The sequence below is a fragment of the Capricornis sumatraensis genome, chromosome 22 (assembly GCF_032405125.1).
Source record: "Capricornis sumatraensis isolate serow.1 chromosome 22, serow.2, whole genome shotgun sequence".
In the NCBI taxonomy this organism is placed as follows: Eukaryota; Metazoa; Chordata; class Mammalia; order Artiodactyla; family Bovidae; genus Capricornis; species Capricornis sumatraensis.
In genome coordinates this window covers 49,057,836-49,075,732 of record NC_091090.1, presented here as the reverse complement: position 1 = coordinate 49,075,732, position 17,897 = coordinate 49,057,836, and positions in this window count along the sequence as shown.

Below are 17,897 nucleotides of genomic sequence, written 5' to 3'. Positions count from 1 at the left end.
CTAATCCCTCCCAGCATCAGAGTCTTTTCCAATGAGTCAACTCTTCGCATGAGGTGGCCAAAGTACTGGAGTTTCAGCTTCAGCATCATTCCTTCCAAAGAAATCCCAGGGCTGATCTCCTTCAGAATGGACTGGTTGGATCTCCTTGCAGTCCAAGGGACTCTCAAGAGTCTTCTCCAACACCACAGTTCAAAAGCATCAATTCTTCGGCACTCAGCCTTCTTCACAGTCCAACTCTCACATCCATACATGACCACAGGAAAAACCATAGCCTTGACTAGACTGACCTTAGTCGGGTAAGTAATGTCTCTGCTTTTGAATATGCTATCTAGGTTGGTCATAACTTTTCTTCCAAGGAGTAAGCGTCTTTTAATTTCATGGCTGCAGTCACCATCTGCAGTGATTCTGGAGCCCAAAAAATAAAGTCTGACACTGTTTGCACTGTTTCCCCATCTATTTCCCATGAAGTGATGGGACCGGATGCCATGATCTTCGTTTTCTGAATGTTGAGCTTTAGGCCAACTTTTTCACTCTCCACTTTCACTTTCATCAAGAAGCTTTTTAGTTCCTCTTCACTTTCTGCCATAAGGGTGGTGTCATCTGCATATCTGAGGTTATTGATATCTCTCCCGGCAATCTTGATTCCAGCTTGTGTTTCTTCCAGTCCAGCGTTTCTCATGATGTACTCTGCATATAAATTAAATAAGCAGGGTGACAATATACAGCCTTGATGTACTCCAAAGTTTAAATACCAACAGCCAGAACATCTCTATCTATAACCAAATAGTAAGTACACTTAGGTATCTTATCAGTTTTGTGATTGCATTTTTCACGCATTTATCATATTCTGGATAACCAATTTCTCCTTTCTCAGAAAAGAATTCTGAATCCCAACACGAGTTTCTGTTGTCCCTGCCCCTTTGGTAAAGAGTAGTTACACGAGTGGCCTTTTCTCTAATGCTCATATAATAGGGGTTTTGATGCTAATAATAGGCACTCTCTCAGGTACCTGGATTAAAGACCAAATCTCCTTCATAATCCTCTGAAGGAGTTTCTCAAAATCAGAGAGAATAGCTTCACTTTAAAATATACCACTTGTAATGAAAAAAGAAAGTTCTGGATACGTAAACCAAATCCACCTCCTCTTTCATTTAACTGAGGTAGTGGACATGAAATAACAAAATTCCAAATCAACAGAAGAATTGGCATGAAGTCTTGGAACCTATTTTATTTATTTAACAGTCATTTCTAAAATTTTATTTATTTTTAAAGATCACTTTTGTTTCTTTTATTTTTTTATTTTTGACCATCCTGGGTCTTCTTGCTTTCTGCAAGGGCTTTCTTGAGTTGCACCAAGCGGGGTCTGCTCTTCCTGGCGGTGTCCTCTCTAGCTGTGGAGAGAAGCACCGGCCCTAGGGCAAGCGGGCTTCAGTAGCTGCAGCGCATGGGCCCGGTTGCTCATACCACGTGGGAATCTCCCCTGACCAGGGACTGACCTCCTGCCCCCTCACTGGCAGGCAGCTTCCTATCCATTGCGCCACCAGAGAAGTCGTTGGAACCTATTTTTAAAAGATTTGAAATCTAGGGTAAATATGAGTGGCTACTCGCAGGGCAGAAAGTGACAGAGGAAAATCTCCCAGCTTCACGACTGGACATTGAACCAACAATGGAAAAAAGAAGAATAGGAAACCATTTAAGATTTGATTGAAGAGAAGTCTTTGTCAGAGCAAACCAAAAGGTTTCCTGATTTTCCTTGTAACTTCCATCGTAATTCAACCTCTCACACGGCATCTGCTTCTAGCTGCGTTCCCGTGGGTGGGAACCTGACCAGGAAAGGACCTTCTTTTCAGGACAGTTCAGTTCCCCTGGGTAGAGAAAGCCCTGGAAAGGCTCCAGCACATTCCTGGTCTGATCTGAATACCTGAGCGCATACCTACTGGCCTCACCTAGGTGAGGGACTCTGGACCTGCATTAAAGGAAGAGTTCCTGGAAGAGCCAGCCCTTCTTTCCCAAGTTTCCATCAATCAATTAGAACTTAGGCCTCCTTGCTCCGGGCCGACAGGCCAGAAGAGCCAAGCGGGAGCCCAGAAAGGCCTCTCACGGACTGGGCTGCCCCCTTCACGGTGCCGGAGGACACAGGACTCACCCTGGCACAGAAATCAGTGTGTGCCGTAGTCGCCTTTGTCTCTGTGGCTTTCAGGCTTTCCTGCTGGCTCAGACGGTAAAGAATCTGCCTGCAATGGAGGAGACCCTGCTTTGATCTCTGGGTCAGGAAGATCCCCCAGAGAAGGGAATGGCAACCCACTCCAGTATTCTTACCTGGAGAATCCCATGGCCAGAGGAGCCTGATGGGCTAAAGTCCATGCGGTCACAAAGAGTTGGACACGACTAAGCGACTAACACGTTCGTTTTTCTTTTCACAGTGTCATGGGGCTTCCCTAGAGGCTCAGCTCTATCCTTGGCTTGGGAAGATCCTCTGAAAGAGGGAATGGCAACCCACTCCACTATTCTTGCCTGGAGAATCCCATGGACAGAGGAGCCTGGCGGGGCTACAGTCCAGGGGGTCATAAAGAGGCAGACACAACTGAAATGACACACACTTTCACTTCACTTTCAGGGTCTTTTAGCGAGGATAAGCACAGGTGCCTAAGAGGGCTGTGATGAAATGACCCCCTTAAACTGAGGGAAAGAAAAGGATCATTCTCCCTCCTCCTTCCCTTTCGTTGCCATTCCTGTTTTCAGTTTTACTTCCAGATTTTCAGTTAGTGGAAAGATACTTTCCTGCTTTTAAGTGCTGTATCTATTTGTAAACACCCTCAAAAATAAACATCTAAGTCAAAGCAGCCTTCAAAGACTTGCCCTTTGAACGACTCTTTCTGGGGAAGAGAGAAATTAGGAAGGCAAACCCAAAGCCAAAGACTGCATCTCATTTCAAAGTTCACCTCTCCTGCAGGCCTTGAGGAGTCGAGACTGAGCCAGGAGGAAGCAGGAACCTGAAAACACAAGTCACTTTAGTTCAAGGCCTGTGATTTTTCATCCATTGGCTAAAGCTACAATTACAGAGAAGGCTCTCCATCACCTGTGTCTGGGAAGTGAGTCGCTGGATGAACTGTGAACGGGGCTATTACTGAGCATCTGCTCTTCAGAGACTAAGAGAAGAGGACTGAAGTAGAGGTTTTGCTGATTTATAAGCATTAAATCAGATGAGGATAATGGCAAATATGCCTATCTTTCTTATAATACCCTATGAACAGTAATCATTCTCCAGTACCTGGAGGAGTGTCTCGCAACACCCAGGTAATAGAAACAGCAGAAAAGGAGGTTGAAAGTGACTTTCTGTCATCCCCGCATTAGTGGAACGGCAAGATGAATGTTGCGTCTTGAAATGCCTCGCATTTTTTTGCCTGCTATTATTAACCTCTCGTGCTTCTAAGCAGCACGGGGTCCTGGAGAAAAAGGTTATACCAAGTGGATGTTGGAAGGCAGAGATTGCTATCCAGGGTAGGTGGAATCGTATCCGCTTCCTTTACCCTTTCTTTGTGCTTGAAATCTGCTCCTTCCATGCAGCTGCTCTTTCCCAGTGATAAAAACCCCACAACAGAGCAGCTAAATGTCGTTGAATTCAGTACAACGTTAGATTCAAATAAAGTACCTGAAATGATTAAACTGATGCTCCTTCAAGACAACTGGGTAGGGCTTCCCTGGTGGCTCGATGGTAAACAATCCACCTGCCAAAGCAGGAGACACAGGTTCAATTCCTGGTCCGGGAAGATGCCACAGGCAGCAGAGCAACTAAGCCCGTGAGCCACAACTACTGAGTCTGTGCTCTAGAGTCCAGGGAGCCACAGCTACTGAGTCTGTGCTCTAGAGCCCAGGGAGCCACAGCTACTGAGTCTGTGCTCTAGAGCCCAGGGAGCCACAGCTACTGAGTCTGTGCTCTAGAGTCCAGGGAGCCACAGCTACTGAGTCTGTGCTCTAGAGTCCAGGGAGCCACAGCTACTGAGCCTGTGAGCCTAGAGCCCGTGCTCTGCAACAAGAGAAGCCAGCACAAAGGGAAGCCTGCACACCACACCTCAAGAGTACCCCCTGCTTGCTGCAACTGGAGAAAGCCAGAGCAGCAGCAAAGACCCAGCACAGCCAATAAACAAAGGAAATTTAAAATTATTTTTTAAAAAGACAGCTGGGTAGTTTCCATCTGAAGAGATGCTGACTGGCTTGTCCCCCATGCCAACTACAAATATCACAGGGGTCTTTGTGTTTTATAGCATCTTTTCTTTCTTGGTGAGAGTTCTGTACTCTGATTTTCATTTTTATCAAGCTAAAGAGGATATATTTTATCATAACGGCTTTATATCCAGTGTGTACAGGCCAACACAAATAGGGTATTACACGTTAAAGCACTGTACCTCAGGCACCACTTTATTAGAACCCGTGTTTACATCAGACAATACATCCTAAGTACTTTATATTAAGCGTGGACAAATCATTTGCCTGAGGATTAGGTGTTGTGCCACTGAAATGTAATCCTTCTGTTTTTTTTCTTAACTGCCAAGCCAAACATGGTCAAAGAAGCAACTATAAAAGCTGAAACGGGAGCAACCTTATCCTACATTTCAAGCGTAAAATAAAAACCGAAGCCAAAACGGGTATAATACAGTAATATAAAGTGAAGTGTTTCGTTCAAGCGCACACCTATTTCGGTGGCATCTAATATCTTCCCAGGTGGCTCAGTGGCAAAGAATTTGCTTACCAACCCAGAAGACACAGGAGACTCTGGTTCGATCCCTGGGTTGGGAAGATCCTCAGGAAGAGGAAATGGCAACCCACTCCAGTATTCTTGCCTGGAAAATCCCACGGACTGAGGAGCCTGGTGGGCTATAGTCCATAACGTTGCAAAGAGTCAGATACAGCTTCACAACTGAGCATGCACGTGCTCAGTGTATGTAAGGGTGAAAAAGAAAGCAACTCCCAGGAGAAGCCAAGACCTCCCAGAGCACCACCCACCCGGCACACTCCGAAGTAACCCACTTGACTCCTCTCAGCTAAGTTCACCCTTTACTGGCTACTAGTGACGGGGAAAGTCTACCTGTGTGAGACCAGTGTGACAGTTGACTTTATTCTCTCAGGACAGGACCGTATTCTTCAGGATTGTTGTTTAATCACTCAGTCATGTCTGACTCTTTGCGACCCCATGGACTGTAGCCCTGCCAGACCCCTCTGTCCATGAGATTCTCCAGGCAACAGTACTGAAGTGGGTTGCCATTTCCTTCTCCAGAGAATCTTCCTGACCCAGGGATCAAACCCGGGTCTCCCACACTGCAGACAGATTCTTTATTGTCTGAGCCACCAGGGAAGTCTCTACAGAAAGCATATGACTTCTTGATGTATGGCAGAAACCAACACAGTGTTGTAAAGCATTATCCTTCAATTAAAACTGAATAAATTAAAAAAAAAAAGAAATAGAAAGGGGAGGGATCTGGAAGTGCTCAAGAAAGACCAAGGAAGAGCTGGACACCTTCCCTGGATCCAGTCTTCCTGCACATGGCTCTATTTCTGAAAAGAAAATAAATGGGAAAGCTGAACAACAGTTCCTTCCCAGAGCCTTGCCAAGAAATATTAAAAGCCAAATTCCATCATCTGCATAATAATATTTTCCTGAACAAAGGTCCAGAAAAACCAGCCAGCCAGGTCTGAGTGGTGTCAAGGAAGCAGAATGAGGGGACGTCTTCCTTCTAAAGGTTAGTGTGGGAAAGTTCTGGAGCTCTCAGCCTCTCTCCTGCTCCAACAGCTGCCTGGTTTGTGACTCTGGGTGAGTTACCTGCTTCGTCTTCTGTGCCCCACTTCAATATGGGGTGGAATTAGGAGAACACTTCTCACCAACTTCATGTCATTTGGGACAGAAGAACATCCATACATGTTGATGGGCCATTTTGGGTTGTGTTAGTCTTCAAGGCCCCTGCAATGTACGAAAAAGAGAGGGATTTCCCTGGTGGCTCAGTGGTAAAGAAATCTGCCTGCCAATGCAGGAGACCTGGGTTCCATCCCAGGTCTGGGAGGACCCCCACACCTCAAAGTGACTAAGCCTGTGCACCACAACTATTGAACCTGCGCTCTAGAGCCTGGGGGCTCACACATCACAACCCATGCACCTTAGAGCACGTCCTCTGCAGCAAGAGCAGCCACTGCGATGAGAAGCCCAAGCACCACAGCTCAAGAGTAGCCCTGTTTCCCGCAACTAGAGAAAAATTTGAGCAGCAACAAAGACCAGCACAGCCAAACTAAATGAATATAAATAATTTTTTTTTAAAAAAGAGAAAGAGAAATATTTCTAAACTAAGACACAGAGCAGTGTTCATGGTTTTTATTTTTCCTTTAAATTCATACATTTATTTCTAAATGTAGACCTAATTCTTTTCACACTCATTTTTCAACATCTTTTGGGTAGTTTCATAGTAAAAGTGCTTATTTGAAGAATATTCCAACCATCAATAAGTTAATTCCTTTATACTTGGCACAGTAAAAGAATCAGAAAATCTTTAAACATCTGAAATGTTATTAAGCTGGATAAACATCAGAAGGATTATGGAGTTCTTTTCAAATGCAAATCGTGCCTGCCACCTTCTCAACAATGTGGATTCTGTCGGTAGAATCCTCAGTACAACTCTATCTTTTTAAATTTATGTTTATGTATTTGGCTGCATCAGCGCTTAGTTGTGGCACGCAGGATCTCTGTCGTGTCATGTGTAATATTTCGTTGCGGCACGCAGGCATGTGTGCCAGCTCAGTAGCTGAAGTATGCTGGCTTAGTTCTTCCAGGGTATTTGGAATCTTAGTTCCCTGACCAGGAATTGAACCTATGTCCTCTGCATGGACAGGCAGATTCTTAACCACTGGACTACCAGGAAAGTCCCCTCAGTACAACTCTTGACTGAGAGTTTTAATATAGAGAACATTTGTGCCTCTCAACCTTCGATTTCTCCAATTTTCTACAAGAAAAACGTTATGATAATTAACAGTATATAATATTTTTCTTCTACAAAGATAAGAAGGTGTTCTCGTATTAATCTCCCATAGAGTTCCCCTAAATGTCACAAATCATTTAGGAAATAGGAAGTGGATTTGTATATGTAGCCCTCACATATACACCTCATTACACAGAAATCTGATACTCTGAAATTCACTGTCAAAGAATTTAGACTCTGTGACAACCTAGAGGAGTGGGAGGGATGGGGTAGGAGGTGGGAGGGAGGTTCAAGAGGGAGGGACATTTGTATCCTTATGGCTAATTCATGTTCTTGTATGGCAGAAACCAATACAACATTGTAAACCAATTATCTTCCAATTAAAAATAAATTTAAAAAGAAAAGACATGTAACACCTCCCCCCACAAAACAAAGAATTTAGAAACTGGAAAACTAACTCAATCCACATAATACACAAAATCTCACAACTTCTTTTATATAATATTCAAGTCCGTTCAGCCATAAATATTCCAGTAAGCGCATCCCATCCCCTTACTTCATTTCCTGAGACAAGGAGACTCCATCTCTGCAATATTTCTGCATTTTTTCCAGTCTAGAAGAGTCTGCTCATTCTTTTTTCATTTTTTTGTTTTATTTTTAATTGAAGGATATTTACAATATTGTAATAGTCTTAATGCAACCTCTTCTTGTTCTGTATTACAAGCTCTGAATAATCAAAAGGAGTTGCACATTCACTCCCAGTGGAAAATAATGAAATGTCAATTGGTTTAATATAGAGAACTTCAATCCACTGTGACTATTCAGTTAAGAATTTTTTTTTTTTTTTACTTTGCTCAGAAGGGAGCACAGAGGAAACTGTTAGGTAATTTAATGGTTCGAGTTATCGAAAGTAATTTTAGTGTATATACATTCCATTTTATAATGAAACCATATAGGCTCTGAAACATACAAGTTCACGTCAGAGAAAAGTTCAGGAGTCCATCTGCTCTGAAAGGAACTTGCACCTGAAATCTATCAGATGAGGCAGGCTTTTAAGTTTTACTGTAGTAGAGCTTTCAAGTCACTCACTCACTCCCTCCTCCTTGCTGCTTGAGTGTTTGTGTAAATTTCAATTTATGATTTTGCTGCTGTGTTTGTTTTTGTGTCAGTCTCCTCTGCTGGACTGTGAGTTGCTTGAGGGAAGGTCCTGAGGCTTATTTATCCTTGTACCTCCAGAACCTGGCATTCAGCAGATACACATCAAGCCCTGAGCCTCCTCCCATTCTGGATGCTGCCCGCATGGAACCTCCACATAGCTGTTGCCCAACAAAAATTTTAAGTAAGCCAAACTGTCCTTGGTGCCGTGTTTCATCACTGTTTTCAACTCTTGTTTTTATCAGCGATGTCTGAGTTCATCCGTACATTTACCAGGTGCATCCTTTGGCATGGATATCCTGATGACCCAAATGCTGATTGCCAGAAGTAAGAAAAAGTCAGAGACTCCACATAAGATCTGGCAAAGAGTGCCTGGCCCCAGGGCCCTGCTGGAGGAGAGTGTTTTGAAAGAATTCAATCTAATAGTTCCCATAACCCCCTTGGATAGACCCAAAGCAGTATTCCAAGGCAGAGCCTTCTTTCTGCTAGCCTCATGGGGGAAAGTCTAGGAAGTTCCTTGCTAACCTCTGATTCCCCTTCTAAAGCTGAGCAGATCACCAGCTTTCAGCATCTGCTGTTTCTTCATCTGGAGAATGCCAATGATAACCCATCAATGAGAAAGATAATAAGAGCCATGAGCGACATTACTCACTTAAACATGGACAAGATCAAAAGCCATTTTGCTAAATATTTAGCACCAAGAAGAATATTTAGTACTTGGCATGCTGTAGTCCCTGGGGTCACAAAAAGTCAGACATCACTTAATGACTGAAAAACAAAAACAAAGAATTTTTGGAGGCCAAAGTGAAAGTGAAAACAGTGGCAACTCTTTTCTTTCTCCTAAGACAAGACTTCAAGAAAATCTGTGCCTTTGTTTCAGCCACTTCACTGGATTGGCTTTCTAAATTGTCTTTTGTGAAGCCCAGACTGTAAGGAGACCAAACCAGTCCATCCTAAAGGAAATCAACCTTGAATATTCACTGGAAGGACTGATGCTGAAACTGAGGCTCTAATGCTTTGGCCACCTAATGCAAACAGCTGACTCATTGGAACCCTGATGCTGGGAAAGATTGAAGGCAGGAGGAGAAGGGGGCAACAGAAGATGAGATGATTAGATAGCATCACCAAGTCAACAGCCATGAGTTTGAGCAAACTCCAGGAGATAATGAAGGATAGAGGAGCCTGGCGTGCTTGCTACAGTCCATGGGGTTGCTAAGAGTCAGACACAACTTAGCAACTGAACAACAGCAACAAAGAGAAGATTCCGGAATGCAATTATTCCCACTGTGTGAAATCAGCATAAAAGAATGACATATGGAGGAATACCTTAGAGCTCTAATCCATTGCCTTCAGTCTATATATGAATCAGTTGATAGTGATAAAAGTTTTTTGGTTTACTGAATATCACATGAGTAATTTAGTGTGGGTTAGGAGTGATGATATCATTCTTCTTATATTATAAGAAACCTTTGTAATACTTCCTCTACAATTACAAACAGATAATCTTTCCAAATAATAATTTAGACAACCTTTTTCAAGATAGACTCAGCAATTCCACTTTTATGAATTTGTCATAAAAAAGTAACCAGAGAAATGCACTATGATTTAGCAACAAAGATGTTCATGGGTGATTTATAGTAAGAAAAACTGGGAAGCAACCTAAATGTACAAAATAACAGGCTGGTTAAATTTTAAAATGCTAAATAGATGGGAAAAACTATGCAAGTCCTAAAATCGACATTGTAAAAGGTCATGTTAGCACACTAGATGAAAAAGAGAGGTAGCCAAATAATGTGGACAAAGATGCAAATTACACACAAAAAAATCTGAAGAGAGGGAAAGAAGCAGCCAGATGGGGGCTTCCCTGGTGGTCCAGTGGTTACGACTCTGTTCCTTCACTGCAGGGGAACGGGTTCAATCCCTGGTTGGGGAAGTTCCGCATGCCACCTGTTTCAACCAAAAAAAAAAAAGTCATCCAGATGGTACTGAAATGAGGTCAGGGAAACTAAAGTACATGATGCCATAAATACACTATATTTCATTTAAGCCTGCATGTTCTATGTTTCTAGGGACTTTAAAAAGCTATAACTTATCAATGCTACTCTCTCAATTCATCCCACCCTCCCCTTCCCCTCTTACCCATGTCTGCAAGTCCATTCTCTATGTCTGCATCTCTATTCCTGCCTTGCAAACAGGTTCATCAGGACCATTTTTCTAGAGTAGCATTGACATACATACACTGTGAAGTGAAAGTGTCAGTCACTCAGTTATGTCTGACTCCTTCGACCCCATGGACTGCAGCATGCCAGGCTTCCCTGCCCATCACCAGCTCCCAGAGCTTGCTCAATCTCATCATCGAGTCGGTGATGCCATCCAACCACCTCATCTTGTCGTCCCCTTCTCCTCTTGCCTTCAATCTTTCCCAGCATCAGGGTCTTTTCCAATGAGTCAGTTCTTCGCATCAGGTGGCCAAAGTATTGGATTTCAGCTTCAGTGTCAGTCCTTCCAATGAATATTCAGGACTGATCTCCTTTAGGATGGACTGGTTGGATCTCCTTGCAGTCCAAGGGACTCTCAAGAGTCTTCTCCAACAACACAGTTCAAAAGCATCAATTCTTCGGTGCTCAGCTTTCTTTATAGTCCAACTCTCACATCCATACATGACTACTGGAAAAACCATAGCCTTGACTAGATGGACCTTTGTTGGCAAAGTAATGTCTCTGCTTTTGAATATGCTATCTAAGTTGGTCATAACTTTTCTTCCAAGGAGTAAGCATCTTTTAATTTCATGGCTGCAGTCAACATCTGCAGTGATTTTGGTGCCCCCCAAAATAAAGTCAGCCACTGTTTCCACTGTTTCCCATCTATTTGCTATGAAGTGATAGGGCCAGATGCCATGATCTTAGTTTTTTGAATGTTAAGTTTTAAGCCAGCTTTTTCACTCTCCTCTTTCACTTTCATCAAGAGGTTCTTTAGTTCTTCTTCGCTTTCTGCCCTAAGGGTGGTGTCATCTGCATATCTGCGGTTATTGATATTTCTCCCAGCAATCTGGATTCCAGCTTGCGCTTCATCCAGCCCAGCATTTCCCATGATGTACTCTGCATACAAATTAAATAATCAGGGCAACAGTATACAGTCTTGACGTACTCCTTTCCCAATTTGGAACCAGTCTATTGTTCCATGTCCAGTTCTAACTATTGCTCTCTGACCTGCATACAGATTTCTCAGGAGGCAGGTCAGGTGCTCTGGTATTCCCATCTCTTTAAGAATTTTCCACAGTTTGTGATCCACATAGTCAATGGCTTTGGCATAGTCAATAAAGCAGAAGTAGATGTTTTTCTGGAACTCTCTTGCTTTTTCTATGATCCAGTTGATGTTGGCAATTTGATCTCTGGGTCCTCTGCCTTTTCTAAATCCAGCTTGAACATCTGGAAGTTCTCAGTTCACATACTGTTGAAGCCTGGCTTAGAGAATTTTGAGCATTACTTTGCTAGTGTGTGAGGTGAATGCAACTGTGCGGTAGTTTGAACACTCTTTGGCATTGCCTTTCTTTGGGATTGGAATGAAAACGGACCTTTTCCAGTCCTGTGGCCACTGCTGAGTTTTCCAGATTTGCTGTTCTCCAAATTTCTGCTGAGTTTTTCAAAACTGCTGTTTTCCAAATTTCCAAATGTGTTTTCCCAATTTCCAAATACAGTCCAAGTATATACACTTCCATGTGTGAAACAGACGGCTCGTGGGAAGCTGCTGCATAGCATAGGGAGCTCAGCTCGGGGCTCTGGGAACCTAGAGGGGTGGGATGGCGGTGGGGAGTGAGGCTCAAGAGGGAAGATGTACGTATACATACAGGTTTTCACTTCATTCTAGAACAAAAACTAACCCAACGCTGTAAAGCAATTACATTCCAATAAAAAAATCATTTCTAACAAAACAGAATAAAAGTCAAGAAATAATAAAAAAGCTCTAACTGGACATATACTAGCTTTTTAGATGTTTAAGTGAAAGTGAAAGTGAAGTCACTCAGTCGTGTCCAACTCTTTGCGACCCGTGGACTGTAGCCCACCAAGCTCCTCTGTCCATGGGATTCTCCAGGCAAGAATACTGGAGTGGGTTGCCATTTCCTTCTCCAGGGCATCTTCCCAACCCAGTGATCGAACCCAGGTCTCCCACATTGCAGGCAGATGCTTTAACCTCTGCACCACTAGGGAAGCCCTTAAATATAAGAATCCAAGTACTAACATCAAAGATTTCAAGGGAGGAAAGGAAGCCAGGTTGAAAGAAGAAGGGGGAGGAGGCAGGAGAGGGGGGCAAAAGGAGTGGCCTTACAGACGTCTCCTGCCACCTACAGATGCCCAGGCATTATGGGACTTTTCCCTGGGCCTCCAGAGAAGGGAGGACTGGAACTCGGCCCTACCAGAAATCAGACCAGACCAGAACCAGAATTCGAGTTCTCTGCCAAGAGGAGGTGATCAGTCTCCAATCCTCAGCTCAGGCTGAGGGCCCTTCCACCAGATTCCTGTGTCTAAGACTGGGGGACTAGAAAAACAGGGAAGGATAGGAAGGGTTAAGGAGAGGAAAGAGAGTGGGAAGGGGAGAGAGGTCAATAAAGTCTTTTTGTTCCTTACCGGTCGGGGCACTCTGGCCAGTTGTCCGCATCAGGAGGAGACCAGGGACAAAGGGTCCCAATGGCGGCTGCTGGGTCTGGTCCGTTGGCAGGCAAGCTGGCCCCTGAGTACCCCGAGTGGTCAGGATGTCAGTCTCAGCGAAGAAGAATCCCACCAGAGTCACCATTTGTTGCAGGAAGGAGGACCCCTTCCAGGGCCCAAAACTGGGCTCTTGTCTAACACTCAGAAATGAATTGTCGGAGGAGACACATGTGCTGACAAAGCAAGAGAGTTTATTGGGAAAGGGCACCCGGGTGGGGAGCAGTAGGGTGAGGGAACCCACTAGTCACTAAATGGAAGGTGATGTTAGAATAGTGAATGGAAAAGGGGATGAAGCAGAGGTCAGGAATGAGGACTGGTGAGAAAAAGGGGAGTGGGTGGTGAGAAGGGAGTAACTCAAAATGAGACTCCAGATAGAGATAAGAGTGGAATTGGGTGGAGCGCTAAAAATGAATGAGAGATGCTTGATAAAGTCTGACCTAGCCTTTTTCATGATGAGAAGTCTGATAACAGGCGCAGGTGGACTTGCAGAAGTTCAAACTGGGAGTTAAAAGTTCAAGGATGACAAAATGTATCCCAGATTTAACCAGAGAAGCAAAAGGAAAAAGCTTACCAAGACAGAGTCATTGAAAATTCAGTTTAGAAAAAGTCATTCTTTGCCAGGAATTCTGAATGTCAGAGCATGAAATTATAACTGTGACAACTTTATACCATTATAGCAATACAATTAATAAAATGAATAAAGCTTAATGTATGATTTCCCTATAGGTAATATATCTCCCATCATCAACCTTCCTCCTTCTCTTATCCAGCACAGTGTCATGAAATGACTGGCTTGGATCCCAACTCATCTTCCTGAGACTCAGTTTCCCCATTTGCTACATGAGTATAGTAACAATCTACCCAGAGAAAATGATCCTAAGAACAAAGTGAGTTAGGATGTGTAAATCACCTAAAAGTGCACAACAGACTTTCAATAAATATTTGGGTTTTTTTCCTTACCCACCCCGCTGTGCCACTAGCTGCCAATAGTGGATAAAGAAAACCAAGTCTAATATAGATACTACCATGTGCAAAGTAGAGAGCTCGTGGGAAGCTGCTGCATAGCAAGGGGGCTCAGCTCGGGGCTCTGTGATGATCTAGGTGGATGGAACGGAAGCAAGGTGACAGAGGGAGGGGATGTATACACATGTCCATATAGACATATAGCTGATTCACCTTGCACACAGAAACGAACACATTGTGAAGCAGTTACACTAAAAAAAAAAAAAAAAAAAAACACCTAATTTTAAAATTAAACAAAAAGACTTCCCTGGTGGTCTGATGGTAAAGAATCCGGACACAAGGGGTTCAATCCCTAGTCCGGGAAGATCCCACATGTCTCGGGGTAGCTGAGCCCGTGTGCAGCAACAAGAGAAGCCTCCACAATGAGAAGCCCACTCACCACACAGGGTAGACCCCCTCACCACAATAGACAAGGCCCACGGGGCCAAAAGTAGATAAATAAATAAAACATCTTTAATAATAAATAAAATTCAAAACAATTTTAGTTAAGAAAAAAGAAAACAGAGGCTAGCAGAGAGGGATCACAGGGCCACCAAGCACACTCTGTCTCTTGCTGGGTTTTATAGTCAGCACAGTTTTGATCAAGATGGACTCCAATTTTGGCTGGTCTCATCCCTCCTGGCAAAGGCTGCCTAGCACCTCAGACTGGACACACTCTCAAGCCAAGTAGATCTTTTGGTTTTACTTAAGGTCTTGCTTTTAGAGAGGAGTTAAGGGACTAATGGTAATATAAGTAATATTCATGATTTCTCAGCACTCCCACTTTCTGATTCTAGAAAATATGCATCTCATATCAGTGCCTATCGCCCAGTGACCAGCCCTTCCAATTTCTCACCATTCTAAGTACCTACTACTCACCCCACAGCATCCCAGAGTGGCCACAAAACTTAGCCACATTGTCCAATCAATGCCAACCACACCCAAGCACTGCCCACATTTTCAGGATGGGTGTCTGGCAAGGCCACTTTGGGTTCTGTTCTGAATTCGCTCTTTGAGGCATGAGCCAGTGTGAGAAACGTAAGTTCATCGATTTCCAGCTTAGAAGAAGACTTTGCACAAGATGCTGCTAGGAAAGTAATATTCCATTTTTTGTTTTCTGAGTGCTAGGTAGTTCTTTTTTCTAATGAGTTAAAATCTTCTCACCCATAGTGTGCCTTGATTGATCTCAGTTTCACCTTTGAAGGATGTAAAATAAGTTTAAAATGCCTCCTTTTCTTTCATATGCTTCATAATCAAAAAGAGATACACAGTAAGTGGGTTTATAATTCACATTCATAGACTATCCTCGGGAGTATGTTCCGCAAGCCAAAAAAGCAACAATAAGAAAAAAAGCATAATGAAAGAGCCCTTACTTGCCAGCTTAGAAAACTTCTACACCCAAAATATCCCCAGGACAATTCCTAGAAAGCAGATCGAAGTGGGAAAAGAAATAATGGCCCATATCGAAAGTAAAATCAATCTCCCAATTCCCATGATGTAAGATGACTTTCCACACCTTGGGACTCAAGCACATCACCAACACTGGCACTAACTGCTCTCTTCCAAAACCCAACTGCAGACACAGATGCTCTGTTTATACAGAAAGTAACACTGGCTATTCCCAACTAGTTGTCCTTGGTGCAAAGGAATAAAAGTGTTCTGGGCCTCTTCACTTGGAATCTACCGTATCATTCTTGTTCACAACCTCTAGTTTGTATCACTGTAATTCATAACCTTTCATAACTAAAATGCTGGGTTTACATTTAAACTTCCTATATTGAATTACTTTATTGAATTGACATTACTTTGCCAACAAAGGTCGGTCTAGTCAAATCTATGGTTTTTCCACTAGTCACGTATGGATGTGAGAGTTGGACTATAAAGAAAGCTGAGCGCCAAAGAATTGATGCTTTTGAACTGTGGAGTTGGAGGAGACTCTTGAGAGTCCCTTGGACTGCAAGAAGAGCCAACCAGTCCATCCTAAAAGAGACCAGTCCTGAATATTTATTGGAAGGACTGATGCTGAAGCTGAAACTCCAATACTTTGGCCACCTGATGCGAAGAACTGACTCATTGGAAAAAACCCTGATGGTGGGGAAGATTGAAGGCAGGAGCAGAAGGGGATGACAGAGCATAAGTTGGTTGGATGGCATCACCGACTCGATGGACATGAGTTTGAGCAAGCTCTGGGAGTTGGTGATGGACAGGGAAGCCTGGCGCATGCTACAGTCCATGGGATCGCAAAGAGTTGAACATGACTGAGCGACTGAACTGAACTGATATTGAATTATGTGCTGAAATATGTCTTAATCATTGGCAGAATTATGTAACATTATGTAAAACAATGCGTCCATCTGGCTGGCTTATCTGTAAGTGATTATGAGTGTGTATTGCATACGTGGGCTTTCCTTGAAGAGGGCACATGTGTGCTGTTCTAGGACTTCTTTGAATAATTAGCAGAAAGTTCTTGATAAGTGCACACATCTGGTGAAGGAGAAAGCTGTGTTTGATTTGAATGTGTGGTCACTAGTTGGTAACTATCCATTTAAGTCTTCCGACAATTCAGGGTAAGACCACAGTTTTTTTTTTCTTCCCACTTAGATCCGATTGTCACACATACACCTTAGCCTTTCAAGGTAATTAATTTAAATGCGGAAAGGGACAGGAAGCACATAGGTTATGGGTTGCCAGGGACATACGGTCCTAACAGACTGTGGAGCAAGCGCAAGATTATTGTGCAAGGAAGCAACCAAGCTTTCTTGACATGATCATTCCACAACCATTCCAAGCTTTCCCAAACTTGGATATAAACTCATGGGCTTCAGGAGAACTTTTCCTACTGCCATTTTGCTGCTCACTCCTTTTCCTGCAGACCTTCGCAAGGAACATCCTCGAGGTGAAGAGAAGCTCTCCAAGGACACAGTGTTTGCTGAGCCGTTGTTGGTGCAGCGCAACCGTCTGCTTCCTGGAGGCTTACCACCTAGTCATTGAGAAATGTCCATCCCATCTGAGATTTTTCCGGATTGTTAGGTCTTGCGCAACACAGTGTGCCTGTAATCTGTTCCATGTGTCTCTGTAACAGACCGTGCAGCGTGAGGCCCAGGTTCACGTCAGCGAGTGTTCACGTTCACCTTCTCAGTACTTATAGCAAGCACTTGGTTACAAGTCTTTGCTAGTTATTCGTAAATACATTCGAATAACATACACATAATAAAATGCAATAGGAATCCAGGAAAGGGGACATCATTTAAGAGCCTAGTTATAGGAAGGATTTCATGGAGGAAATGACCTAGGCATTAGAAATTCAGAGATCTTACACGGAGGCATGAAGGAAGGAAGAGAGAAACGGACAGATGGTAAGAAGAAAAGCCTACAGTTCCTAGACCCACAATGACCCAAGTCTGTGTACTCCTCCAAATTGTCTTCATAGCCATCAGCCGCACAAGGTGTACATTTTCCTCCTAACCCTGCTTAGAATTCACATCCGTCTGAGTATTCTCCCCTTCACACACACCCTCGATCCCTTTCTTTCTCCCTCCCCTTCCTAGAACTCACTTGGCAAAACTCCAAAATCTGATTAAACCCAACTCCCCCCGCCCCGTCCCCCCCCCCCACCGCCCCGTCTGCTTAGCATCTGCCCTCCAGCTGAACATGACCGGAGGAAGGCACACAGCAGTCCCAACAGGTTTCATCTTTAATTTATATTATAGCTTAAAAGTTTATGAACAAAAATCTCAAGTGACTTTTGAAAACTTCCTAACATTAGCTGTCCGGTCACTCAGTTTCTCATCCTCCAAAATGACTATCTCACGCCCGTTTTCTCTCTTCCTAAAATTCTAAAAGACGTCACACCTCCCCAGCTCACTCTGACACTGCTTTATCTCCTACAGAAAATAGAAACAAGAAGAAGAGATTCAGCTAGCTTCCCCACAACCCAATTCTACCAATATTCAGTTTAGTTCAGTTCAGTCGCTTAGTCGTGTCCAACTCTTTGCAACCCCATGGACTGCCAACTCCCGGAGGTCACTCAAACTGATGTCCATTGAGTCGGTGATGCCATCCAGCCATCTCA